The sequence below is a fragment of the Dipodomys ordii genome, unplaced genomic scaffold (assembly GCF_000151885.1).
Source record: "Dipodomys ordii isolate 6190 unplaced genomic scaffold, Dord_2.0 Scaffold74, whole genome shotgun sequence".
NCBI lineage: Eukaryota > Metazoa > Chordata > Mammalia > Rodentia > Heteromyidae > Dipodomys > Dipodomys ordii.
In genome coordinates this window covers 1066809-1079684 of record NW_012267290.1, presented here as the reverse complement: position 1 = coordinate 1079684, position 12876 = coordinate 1066809, and the positions used below count along the sequence as shown (strand labels likewise).

General features: G+C 45.3%; 1 protein-coding gene across 1 annotated transcript in view; it reads right to left on the bottom strand.

Annotated features, from left to right (window-relative positions):
* The window catches only part of Extl3 (exostosin-like glycosyltransferase 3), a 68144-nt gene that overhangs the window by 54634 nt on the left and 634 nt on the right, over positions 1 to 12876 (bottom strand). The gene's annotated exons all lie outside the window — the stretch shown is intronic.

The window sequence follows — 12876 nt, the reverse complement described above, 5'->3', positions numbered from 1 at the left end:
TCTGAGGATCGCGGTTCAAAGCCAGCCCGGGCAGGAGAGACCGTGAGACTCCTATCTCCAATAAACCACCAGAAAACCAGAAGTGGCGCTGTAGCTCAAGTGGTAGAGCGCTCGCCTTGAACTGAAGAGCTGAGGGACAGCGCCCAGGCCCAGAGTTCAAGCCCCACGACCGACAAAAAAAAAAAATCAAAATCACAAATGAATATTGTGTGTGGGTGTGTGTGTGTGCGTGTATATGCACTACCGGGATTTGAACTCAGAACCTCTTACTTGTACTCTTCCGCTTGAACCTTTTCGCGGGTTATTCTGGAGATGAAGTCTAGTGAGCTTTTTGCCTAGGCTGGCCTCAAATGTTGGCTTTCCAGATGTCAGCCTCCTGAGCAGCTGGGAGTGCTGGCATGAGCCGCCGGGGCCCTGCTGAGTATCACTTTGGGCCCAGAAGCTGACTTCCAGGAATTTATCCTTCAGCCATATTTAAGACATAAAGTATTCAAAACAATTCGCAGCAATTACAGCAAATAACAAGAGATGGAAGGAATTCCAGTACCTCAAATGGGGACTGGTTAGGAACACTGCTACGGTGCACAATGTGAGCACATGAGCTGCTGACATGGTGGTGCTCTCCTCCAGTCCACCTGCTGAGATAGGAAGGCAGGAGGACTTCAATCTCCAAGCCAGCCTGGGTGAAGTTACTGAGACCCTATCTCAAAAACAAAATACCAGGCAATGGATGGGGGCATGGCTCATAGAGCACTGGCCTAGCATGCGAGAAGGCCCCGGGTTCAATCCTTAGTACTACAAAACAACATCTAAATAATGTATGTAAGGTGTTTCCATGTGCTCACGGGGAGCATAGAAAACCTGCATATCCTGTCATCTTTATCAATAAACGCCACGAATACACACAGCCCCAAAAGCTGATCTGGTAACCTACAGTGGCGCATGGAAGGGGTGATGGGTAAAACATGTGCTATCCTTTCAAAACTCGTGTTCACATGCAATCCCCATTTTGAGACAGAAGAGGTGGAACGGGGCCATTAGGGCTCCGTCAGCACACACGGGGTGATCTGTGTGATTAGCAGATGAGTGGATCGTGGGTTAAGGGCTTGATCTGCCGGGCTCCCCCCTGCCCTCTGCCAGGAAGCTGGGGGTCGGCTTTCCTCACCAGTTACCAGAACTTCTAGCAGTTAGCCCTTGTTCCTACTGGGCAGGGGGAAATGGGGAGGGGAAGGTCGATGAAGTAACTTCTGTGAAAGGAGAAGTGAAGCCAGGGATGTCAAAGAGCCCGGGATCGATGCCTGGCCGGCTGCCAGGGCAAGCTAAGAACCTCCCCCAGATCACGCCAGGGCCAATGACAGACAACGGGTCCAAGCTGTGCAATAATGGTGGTGGTTGCTTTTCTGGTCTTTACACTTTGATGTGCTTTCTAGCTTATTTTTTAATCAATATAGATTACCCTTACAAATAAATAAAGAAGAATTTTGTAAAACATGAATGAGGTATACACTAAGAACAAAGGCAAGTCACTCCTCTTCCGTAGTGCAGACGCACTGAAGGAAACAGGAAGCCGAGTGAACAGCAACATGAATGTATTTTCCTCCGTAATTCTGCACATAGGTCAGCGTGACCCCTGGCCAGGCAGGGCAGAGTGGAACTGTCCAAGGTTCCAGGAAAAGGAAAGTGAGGCAGCCAGTAGCACTCTGCAAGAGCTGGAGGGCTCAGGCCACAGCCAGCTCTGCCCCACCCCCACGCAGTCTTTTTCTCTCTGGGCTTGAAACTCCCCTCAAACCACTTTTCTTCCTCCACTCTCCATTCCAAGTGTCAGGATGGTCACATTCATCTCAGAAACAGCCGGTATGATTCCTATCTTCACCAATTATTTTCTCAGCCACCTAGCGATTATGGGAAAGTAAGCAAATACTTAAATTATTGAGTAGGGTTTGGCATATCTAAAGTTTCCCACTACTTAACTAACACATCCCTGCATACCAGAGAGCCAGTAAAATTATGAAATTCAAGTCCCTCTGTGCTTGAAAAATATACAGCAGATCTTGCCATTGGCAAGGTGTCTGCTCTAAAACCTTCCTGAATCTGATCTGAAAACACAACAGCACAAAACTGTTACCAGCCAGAACTCTGGAGGGGAAGCAACAGAGACCTGGGCGACAGAAAGAGCCATGTGACAAAGACAGAATTCAAACAGTTGAAGAATTAAACCAAACCAAGGGTGCAGCGGCTCCCCACAAAACCAGAAACCAGGGTCTATCTATACAACACCAAGATCTCCCTCTCCCCTCCTTCTCCTTCCCTCTCTTTCTCTTTTTCCCCTGTCTTCCTCCCTCCTCCTTCCCCTTCCCTCTCTCCCTTTCCCCACTCCCCCATTGACGCCTCTCCTTCCTCTCCTCCAAGATCCTTCCATGGTCTTCTCCACTTGGCCATCGCAAGGTCTACATTACTTACCAGAGGAAGCTCTCAAGCTCTCACTAATTTTCCGTTTGAAATCCTGAGATGAGTGATCGGCTGGGGCTGGATCAGTCAGCTGTAAGCACTCAGCAGCCCCGCCAGAATCATGTGTTTAGAGGGCAGGAAGCGCAGACCTCAGTGCACAGGACGCCAGGCTGACAGAAGCAGCAGTAAACTAGTAGAAGGTGCTATGGTTTAAGCATGGTCTGTGCCCTATGACAGTCATGTTGAGACTTAATTCCTCAGGGGGGCAGAGTTGGAAGGTGGGCCTTAGGGAGAGGCATTTTGGGGTGATGGGGGTGGAGACCCCAGGAATGAGTAAAGGGATGAGTGAGCGGCTTCTCAAGGAGTTCTCACACTGGCATGGTTACGTGAGAATGGGTGGCCACACAGCAGATCTGCCCCTATTTTGTCTTTTTTACACAGGACATTTACCTTTCTGCTTCTGGCATGAGTTGAAGTAGCACCAGACCCTCATCTTGGCACCTTAACTTCCTAAAGAGGTAAAGAGGTTAATAAGTAAACGAAATCTTGGCTCCATTAGTATAATCATTCATTCTTATTGGTCTTGGGCTTCCTTCTCTACTAAAGACAGAGTGCTCAGCCCTGGCTGTGATGAGGCCGGATGGAGAGGAAGGGACTCTGGAGGGTTTAGAAGTAAGCCTCCTTTCTAAATTACCAAAGTACTTAGTTTATAGTATTGTTATAGCAAGAGAAAGCAGACTAAGAAGTCTACTACATCACAGTAAAAAGGGCTGTTATAAATCTGAGAAGCATGACATTTCAGACATTTAAGGAAGCTACTTTTTACACAGCAGAGAGACCGAAGGACCTTGTCCGGATCCTGGGAGCAAGGGCTTCCCTCCCAGTGCCCAGCCTCACCATCCACACACAACTTTCAATCCTTCACCTTCAGAAGTCCAAACTGCCCGGTGTCCCTGTCTTCCCGATGGCTCACAGGTGATAAATTACGCATGACAGAGGTCTAGCAGGCCTCAGAGAACACTATTTTTAATGGCAGGTACTTTTCTGAAGTGATTTGTTTGATAAAATGGCAGAACAGTTCCCAACGAGTGCCCTGACTCATCCCGACGCCACCGGCTCTCTCCCACCCACGCAGCCACCAACCAGCCCTCACTGCTTACGAACTAACAGCAACCCTCCACAGTCCCTTCCTTCCAGTGAGGGCCCATCACAGCCCGGCTGGATCATTCTGTCCTCAGCAGAGTGCGAAACAGGAAATGCAAAAGCAGTAAGAATCAATGATTATAGTGACTGAGCCAAGATTAGGAAAATGACAGGAAACTGGGTTTTGATAGAATGAATTCTGATAGAATGAGTTTGGCTTTTTTTTTTCTTTAACAAAACAGACATGTTTATCCTCTGGAGTTACAGTGGAGATTAGAGCAGGTGATGGACGTGAAAGTGCGTACACACTGTGGCAGCAGCCTCGGCACAGGCTGAATACCTCGGCACAGGCTGAATACCCTTTCACGGAAATGTTTCGCCCAGAAAGGTTTCAGATTGACCGATTTTTTTTTTCAGTTTTTAACATATTGACATAGACTTCATCAGTATTTCCTAAGGTGAAAATGCAAAATCCCCAAGTGCTCAGAAACTCACCATGTTTTGAGTATCATCACTCATCACGTTGATGACCAAGTTTCAGATCTGGAGCATTTTAGATTCTGGATTTGGGAATTTTTACATATGCTGCTCACATGAAAGGCCTCAATGTGATCATCCAAAAGTCAGTAAACAAATACAAGAGGAATGTGAAGAATATAAAACCTAATCTGTCCCTCTCTTTCCATTTCTCTTTGGCTCCCAAAGACCTACTTTCTTTTTTTTCCCTAAGCCTAAAAGGTTTTTACGTGGCTCTATTAACTGGCACACACACACAAAAGTCTAGTCATTCTTCCTTGGGAATAGGAAGAGCCATCTTTAAGAAGACAAAAAATGCAGGGCACTGGAGGCTCACACCTGCAATCCTAGCTACGCAGGAGACTGAGATCTGAGGATTGAGGTTCAAAGCCAGCCCTGGCAGGAAAGTCCATGAGATTCTCATCTCTAGAAAACTAGAAGTGGAGTTATGGCTCAAAGTGGTAGAGCACTAGCCTTGAGCAAAAGAGCTAGGGAGCTGGGCGTTGCTGGCTCATGCCTGTAATCCTAGCTACTCAGGAGGCTGAGATCTGAGAATCATGGTTCAAAGCCAGCCCAGGCAAGGAAGTCCGTGAGACTTATCTCCAATAAACCACTCAGAAAACCAGAAGTGGCGCTGTGGCTCAAGTGGCAGAGTGCTAGCCTTGAGCTGAAGAGCTGAGGGACAGTGCCCAGGCCTAGAGTTCAAGCCCCACGACCAACAACAACAACAAAAAGAAGAGCTAGGGATAGTACCCAGCCCAAAGTTCAAGCCTCATGACCAACAACAACAAAAGACAGAAAACTTTGAGAATGCTAACTCCTTAAATACTAGAGTTCAGTTTGAGTAATGTGGGTAATCATCATAGCTTATAATTGAATAGTGACTGGGTACGGTTTTTCATCATTGTAACAAAACACTTAGAAAAACCAACATAAAAGAGAAAAGATTTATTTTTGGTTCCTGGTCTCAAGGTTTTAACCAAAGTCACCAGTTCTGTTGTTTCTAGGCCTGTGGTGAGGCATGCAGCATGTGGAGAAGAAAAGCCGCTTACCTCATGGGAACGAACACATACATATACACATGCATACACACACATACATATACACACACATACATATACACATGCATATATACACATACATATATACACATACATACATATACACATGCATATATACACATGCATACACACACATACATATACACATACATACATATACACATGCATATATACACATGCATATATACACATACATACATATACACATGCATACGCACACATACATATACACACACATACATATACACATACATACATATACACATACATATACACATGCATACACACATACATATACACACATACATATACACATGCATACACACATATACACATACATGCATATACACATGCATACACACATACATATACACATACATATATACACACGCATATATACACACGCATATATACACATGCATGTACATATACAGACACATTGCCATGCCTGTACACATGCATATACACACACATACATATACACATACATACACATATATACACACACTCACATGTCTAACAATGCCAAAACAATTCACGTTTAAAATGGGACAGATTGGGAAGGGAAGGGATGGTAGGGGAAAAACAAAGGAGGGGGTGACAATGCTCAATGAGAAATGTACTCATTACCTCACTCATATAACTGTAACCCTCTGTACAGTATCTTTACAACAAAAAATATATTAATAAAATAAAATGGACAGAGCAGGGTAGAAGGAAAGAAAGGAGGATTTTTAGGGCAGTGAAGTTGTTCTACTACAATAGGAATACATATCATCAGATATTTTTCAAAACCCACAGACTAAGCTGAGCATGATGGTTCATGCCTGTAATCCAGTTGAGACTGGAAGGGTGCCAATTCAAGGCCATACCCAGGCAACTAATCAAGGTAGTAGTGTATACCTGTCATCTTGGCTATAGTGTAAGGATATTATGATCCAGATCTACCTGAACAAAAAAGTGAGACTTTATATCAAAAATAACCAGAGGCAGCTAGGCACTGGTGGCTGATGCCTGTAATCCCAGCTCCTCAGGAAGCTGAGATATGAAGACTGCAATTGGAAACCAGCCTGACCAGACAAATCTGAAAGACTCTTACCTCCAATTAACCAATAAAAAAACAGAAGTGGAGGTGTGGTCCAAGTCAGCCATAGGCAAAAAAGCTAAGCAAGGGCTCAAGGCCTGGAGTTCAAGCCCCAGAACACAAAAATTATAACAAAAAATAAATAAATAACCAGAGCAAAAAAAACTGAAGACATGGCTCAGGTTTCAAGCATTTGCCTATCCAGCTCAAGACCTTGTTCAAATTCCCAGTACCACAAAACAAAAACAAATACACAAAGCCATTACCACCACCATACACTTGCACATACATGCACGTGCACACACAGTCCACAATACCAAGAAGGACTTGGGTGAGAGTGACAGATCAGCATGATCCTCAGTTCTAACAGACACATCACTCAGGGTGAGATGCTGAGAATGAGGGAACCGTGTGCGCGTGTGTGTGTGTGTGTGTGTGTGTGTGTGTGTGTGTTTCTGCGCTTTCTGCTAAATTTTGCTGTGAACATAAAAGCAGTCTAAAAATAACAAACAGAAGGAAAAAGGAGAAAAGATCTGAATAGACATTGCTCCAGGAAGATACAGAAATGGCTGGTAAACACACCGAGAGCTGTTCGGCATCATTAATCACTACGGAAATGCAAATGAAAACCACTGTGGTGACTCCTAGATACCACCTCACTCCCGTCACAATGGCCACACTCCCATCAAGAGCAGAATGAGTGCTGGAGAGGTGGGAGAGAACTGGAACCCTTGGTCGTGCCTGATGGGAATGGAAAGTGGTGCAGCCACTGTGGGAAACAGCCTGGCAGTTCCACAGGAAGTTAAACATAGAGTCACACGTGACCCAGCAATTCCTCTCCCCCACACACAGCCTTAAGAACTAAAAATGAGAAGGTGAAGAGACACTTGTAAGCCATGTCCACAACATATTCTCATAGCCAAAAGATGGAAAGGAGCCAAATGCCCAACACGGGATGAATGGTAAACAGATGTGGTCTCCACATACAATGGGACTGAATTCACCCATAAGAGTGATTCACTCTGGCTCCTGGGAGCAGAGCTGTTATAGAACGGAGGCCAACCACCATCATAATGCAACTAAGGCTGCTGAGTTATGCATAGAAGTGGCTATAATAGCAACGTTTACTTTATATGCATTTTCCCACAATTGTTTTAACAGGAAAAAAAGGGAATATGTGCACAATGACCTGTGAATACAGAGTTGGAAGGACAGCATCACAATGTCTCTCTAAGAAGAGTGAGGGTCTCCATGAAGCCTGGAAAGCATCAAGATCAGATCTTCTGTCTTGGAAAACACTGCAGAAGCTGATCCAAAATGTATATGGATGAGGGCTGTGATGTAGCAAAATGCTTGCCTAGCAAGTGCAACATCCTGGGTTCCATCTCCAGTACCCCCCCCAAAAAAAAGTATATGCATGAACAGAGTAAGAATTAAGACAATAAAAAATAATTCTGGAAAAAGGAGACACTCACAATGTGTGGCATTGATTGTCCGGGCCTCACACCTGCATCCTGAGACTGGAAAATCACAGTTCCAGACCAGCCCGGGCAGAACAAATCCCCAAGACTTGGTCCCCAGGGAGACAGGCAACGTGCTTTGCCTGAAGCTGGCTGGCTCCAGCCCCCTTTGCCATTGGTTATTCTGAGCTATGATCCCTTAGTTATTCTAACTATGATCCCTTGATCTCTGCCGCCCAAGTAGCTAGGATTACAGACATGGGCCACTGCTCTTGGAAAAAAATCTTTTAACTTCTCGAAGGACCTACTCAGCATTACCTCTGTGGTGGTGGGATATTTAGAACTGGAGAAGCAACAGGCATCTGCCCCACAGACTTGAACCCAGGACCTGTGCACAGGTGTTTCCTTCACTTCATCCATCCCATGCCACTGGCCCTCTGCCTACCCCAGCCCCTGGAAACAGAAGAGGCCACAACCCCTCATCGATCCACTCGCTACGCAGAGCTGACACTAGTTCTTTCCTTGATCACTTCCTGCAGAGATAATGAGGAATTCTAACATCAAATAAGGAAATCTCACATTTGTTTCCCTCACAGCTCCTACCACATGGCAAAATGCCAAGAAAGAGCCATAAGCCAAAAATCACAAGCTCACAGCGATGCTGAGAAGGAAGGAAGGAAGAAGTTTGTTCTGAGCTTATCAGATGACCTAGCTTTGAACACCCGCCTCTCCACTGCTGCCTATCACCTCTCTGTGCTCAGCGTCCATACTGTTACGTGACAATGAGCTCTACCTCATACAGCTAATGAGAAAATGAAGCTTTATCCAAAAATCACTTAGCACAGTGGCTACCACAGAAGAAGCCCTCAATGAATGATACCTTTTTGACAGTATTAGGATTTGAACTCAGGAAGTATTATGCTAGGCATGTGCTTTATCACCCGCACCACGCCACCAAGCTCTATCTATTCCTCTGGCTACTTTTGGGAAAGAGCTACAAATTATGCCTAAACCAGCCTGGACCGTGATCCTGGACAATTTAACAAGCAATGGAATAACGTGAGATCAGGCAGAAGAAGCAGTGTTGTCACAGGAAGAATATCACATCCTGCAGCATGGAAGGCTGTTTTCAGTGGAGTTACCTCTAATTTAAGAGCCGAGAAGATAGTAGCAGTTTATCAGGAGTGGGCTAAGGCTGGAGGTGGTCCAGGTAGAGGGAGCACTATGAGGAAAGAGGTTAGCATCTGTAGCTGATCTGCCAAGAGTAGAGATGAGGGGAAGGGTGAGCCAGGGGAGGGAGTTGGAGCCCTCAGAACATGTGGGCAGAAGAGTACAAGTATTTGCAGAAGTGATGGGATCCAATAAGCATCTGGAGGGTGAGGGCATACCCTGGAGACTGAACTAGTGTCCTTGGACCTGCTGGACAGGTATTCCACCACTGGAGCCACACTCCAGCAATTGTGCTTTCAGCTTTTCAAATAGGGTACTCTACCACTGGAGCCACACCTCCAGCTCTACCTTTTGCTGGTTATTTTGGAGATGGAGTCTCTCTGACTTCTCTAGCCAGGCTAGCTTCCAACTATGATTCTCTAGCCCTCAGCGTCCTGGGTAGCTAGGATCATAGATGTGCATCACGGGTCACACAAGTCATCTGAGAACTCTAGGCCTCCCTCTAGTTATCTGTGAATGGAGTGGGCTAAGCTAAAAGCTCTCTCTGCTGTCTTACAGCCCTGGACTTTGGTAATGTGTTTTTCAGGAATCTAGAATGCTAGCATTCTTTTCCTGGGCTTGGTTCTGCTTTTTGTTTACATTTCATTTCCTTCTTATCACAAATTTGTCACAAGTTATCTGACATTAATTGATGTTTGCCAGGACTTTTGTGGTATGGTAAAATACACAGAGCAGAAAATCTGCTATCATAACCAGCCTTAAATACCCAGTTCAGTATCCCATCATTGTGTAACTGTCCCTCTAACCATCTCCAGAACTTTCCAAGTACCTCAGCCCAAAAACTCTGCACCCATTAAATCCTAACTCCTCCTCCCTCTTTCTCTAACATCCAGTATTTTACCTGCTGAGCTTGACCGTGGCCTTGACTACTCCAGGGACCTCAGACAAGTGGAGTCCTGCAGTCTCTAATGTGTGCCACAATCTCCTGCCTCTTAAGGATGGTTAATATTTGTTGCACATCCTATTTCTCATCCACCCATCCACAGACACTTAGTTTGCTCTCCACCTTTTGGCTATTGTGAAGAACACTGCTGTAAACATGAGTGGAAAAATGCCTGTTTACATCTCTGCTTTCAGTCCTTTGGATTTAAACCAAGAAGTGGGATGGCTGATTACCTAAGACTTACATCATTGGTGGGACCCTATACTGTTTTGTTCAAAGGTGAAATAAATATATAGACAGAACCCAGTGTGAATGACTCATGCCTGTAATTCTAGCTACTTCTGAGGCTGAGATCATAGGCCTGAGACTGCTCAGGAAGAAAAGTCTGAGACTCCATCTCAGTGCAAGAAGCTGGGCTTGGCAGTGAGTGCTTCTCACCCCAGCTACACAGAAAGCGTAAGACAGGTGGGTTACAGTCCAGGGACACAGTGGGCAGGAAACAAGATGCTATCTCAGCACGAGGACTACAGTCATAGCTCAGCAGTAGAACAAGCTTAAGTCCCTGAGTTCAAACCCTAGTGCACTTGTACACACGCACACACCAAGCTGCCGCAGCAGCTGGGCGTGCCATCTCAGCTCACCACGGGGTGGCACCCGTGGATTTGCCTGGCTGAAGGGTGGTCTTATCCACCTTGGCCATAGCAGACCTCTGCTGTCTGGGCTGAGCTTGGCTCTTCATGTGAGCCTCAGTACCAGCTTATATGGAGTAGACTCCTGGAACTCAGCTAGTCGGGTTTCTGTAAGGATCAGGAATAGACCTGGGAAAGCAAGCACTCACAGAACAAAGCTCTCCTCCCACTTCTGGCTAAAATCACCTGGCTAAAATTTACATCCTTAAAACTGATTTCACACACTGGCTTTCCAGAAGTCTTTTCCTGGCTCCATCTGACCAGAATAGAGCCCACAATGTCATGTGCAGAATCTGCCACCACTCCAAATCCATGTAGTATTATAATGATTAAAGTGTCTTTGTATTTCCAGTCTTAGCACAGCACTAGGATGTCTGTTGAACAAATCAATACCTGGTGCTCACAGGGATAGTTCCCAGCCTTAACTCTGACGAAATGGCTAGACTATTTACATAACCTCACATTGCTTGACTTGATAAGTTAATAATTAGTATCCTTATCAAAGTGTTTTTTCTTTTTAAATTGTCACCACAAAGGTATTTTTCTCTACTTTCTTCCTTCAAAATAAACAGGGGGGAGGGCCCCCTGAGGATATGGCAGAGCACGGTACCATTGGGTTTTACCCCCAGCATCAATCAATCAACGGTGCATTTTTAAACTGGTTCTTCTGAGATGCTGTGGCTTCATCAGTGTCTAAGAAATGCCCCATGTACCTACTTCCAAGGTTTGACATGGCCCATTGGCAGCTCCTGCATGTGGTTTTTGTTTGTTTTTCGATTAAGGGTGAGCTACTCTGTCTGACACTTGGTAGGTGCTTGGGTAAATACCTGCTTTAGGAATAATCATTGATGGGACGTCCAATTGTGCCAGCACCTGTAAACGCCACTCTGTGGCTCCTGGTCAGTTTTAAGTTTACCTCCTCCTTAAGAACTGTGGCAGCTGTGCCTTCTGCAAAGCATGAAGGGCACTGGAAGGTTAGCAAGGCAATAGGCCACCTGTTCCTTAAAATAACCCAAAGCGTATGCACCTACACTTGATCTGCATGTGTTTATGCGCTTACACTTGATCTGCATGTGTTTATGCGCTTACATTTGATTTGCATGTTTTTATGTGCTTACACTTGATCTGCATGTTTTTATGTGCTTACACTTGATCCGCATGTTTTTATGTGCTTACACTTGATCTGCATGTTTATGCGCTTACATTTGATTTGCATGTTTTTATGTGCTTATACTTGATCTGCATGTTTTTATGTACTTACACTTGATCCGCATGTTTTTATGTGCTTACACTTGATCCGCATGTTTTTATGTGCTTACACTTGATCCACATGTGTTTAGTGAGCCCGTGGCTTGTATTTAAACATCTTTCCCCAGGAAGCTCTGGACTGGGCGAGGAGCTCACTGGGGCTTGCATCTGTATTCCATTGACAATGATCTTGCCACAAAACTGCCAAACTGCCCTTCCTAAGCTTCCAGTTCTCGTGGGTAATGGTTAAGGACTCACTAGGCACTGGCTATCTCTTTGGGGGGGGGGGAGGTAACCTATGTCATTATGGGAGTCACTAACATACTAACATACAGCAGCTAAGCTGGATTATTTTTGTTTTAAATGTTTTAAAGATTCATATCGTTTTACTCATAAATACACAATGATCTTAAGCGAACATAAATAGTTGACATGGAAAATGCAAATCCCTTCCGACTAAAAAACTGTACACATAACGAGCAAATTATAATTTCCTACTGAAGAAGAGCTAAAACTTCTAGGGGAAGAAGATGACACGCAGCGTTAAGGACAACTAAACTTCTGCCTAACCAAGATGTAGATTCCTAACTCTTCCTTACCTTAAACACAGCTGTCAGGTGACAACAATCTGAAAGAATTTGCTTATGTTATCAAGTCAAGGAGTGTGACTAGTTGAAAAAACAAAAAGGAATCTGTGTGCATTCCTAGCATTTCAGATTTGGGAGGAATATAATTTTAACAGACGTTCTCAGTGGCAGAAGTATGTTATATATACACATACATACACATGCATATATATCTATATATATTAATTTTTTCTTGCCTGTCCTGCGCCTTGAGCAAAAGCAGGCCAGGGACAGCCCCCTTCTTTTGCTCAAGGCGAGTGCTCGCTATCTGAGGAGTCGCAGGGTCACTTCCGGCTTCTGTGAGTACTTCTTTGGAGCTAGTCTCCCGGACTTTCCGGCCCAGGCTGGCTTCGAACCACGATCCTCCGACCTCAACCTCCGGCAGCTAGGATGACAGGCGCCAGGCACCGGAAGCTCGGCGGCGGCCCAGCACTGCGGCCGATCGGCCGGTGGGCCGACGCTTTCGCTCGTTTTCCAACTGTGGAAAC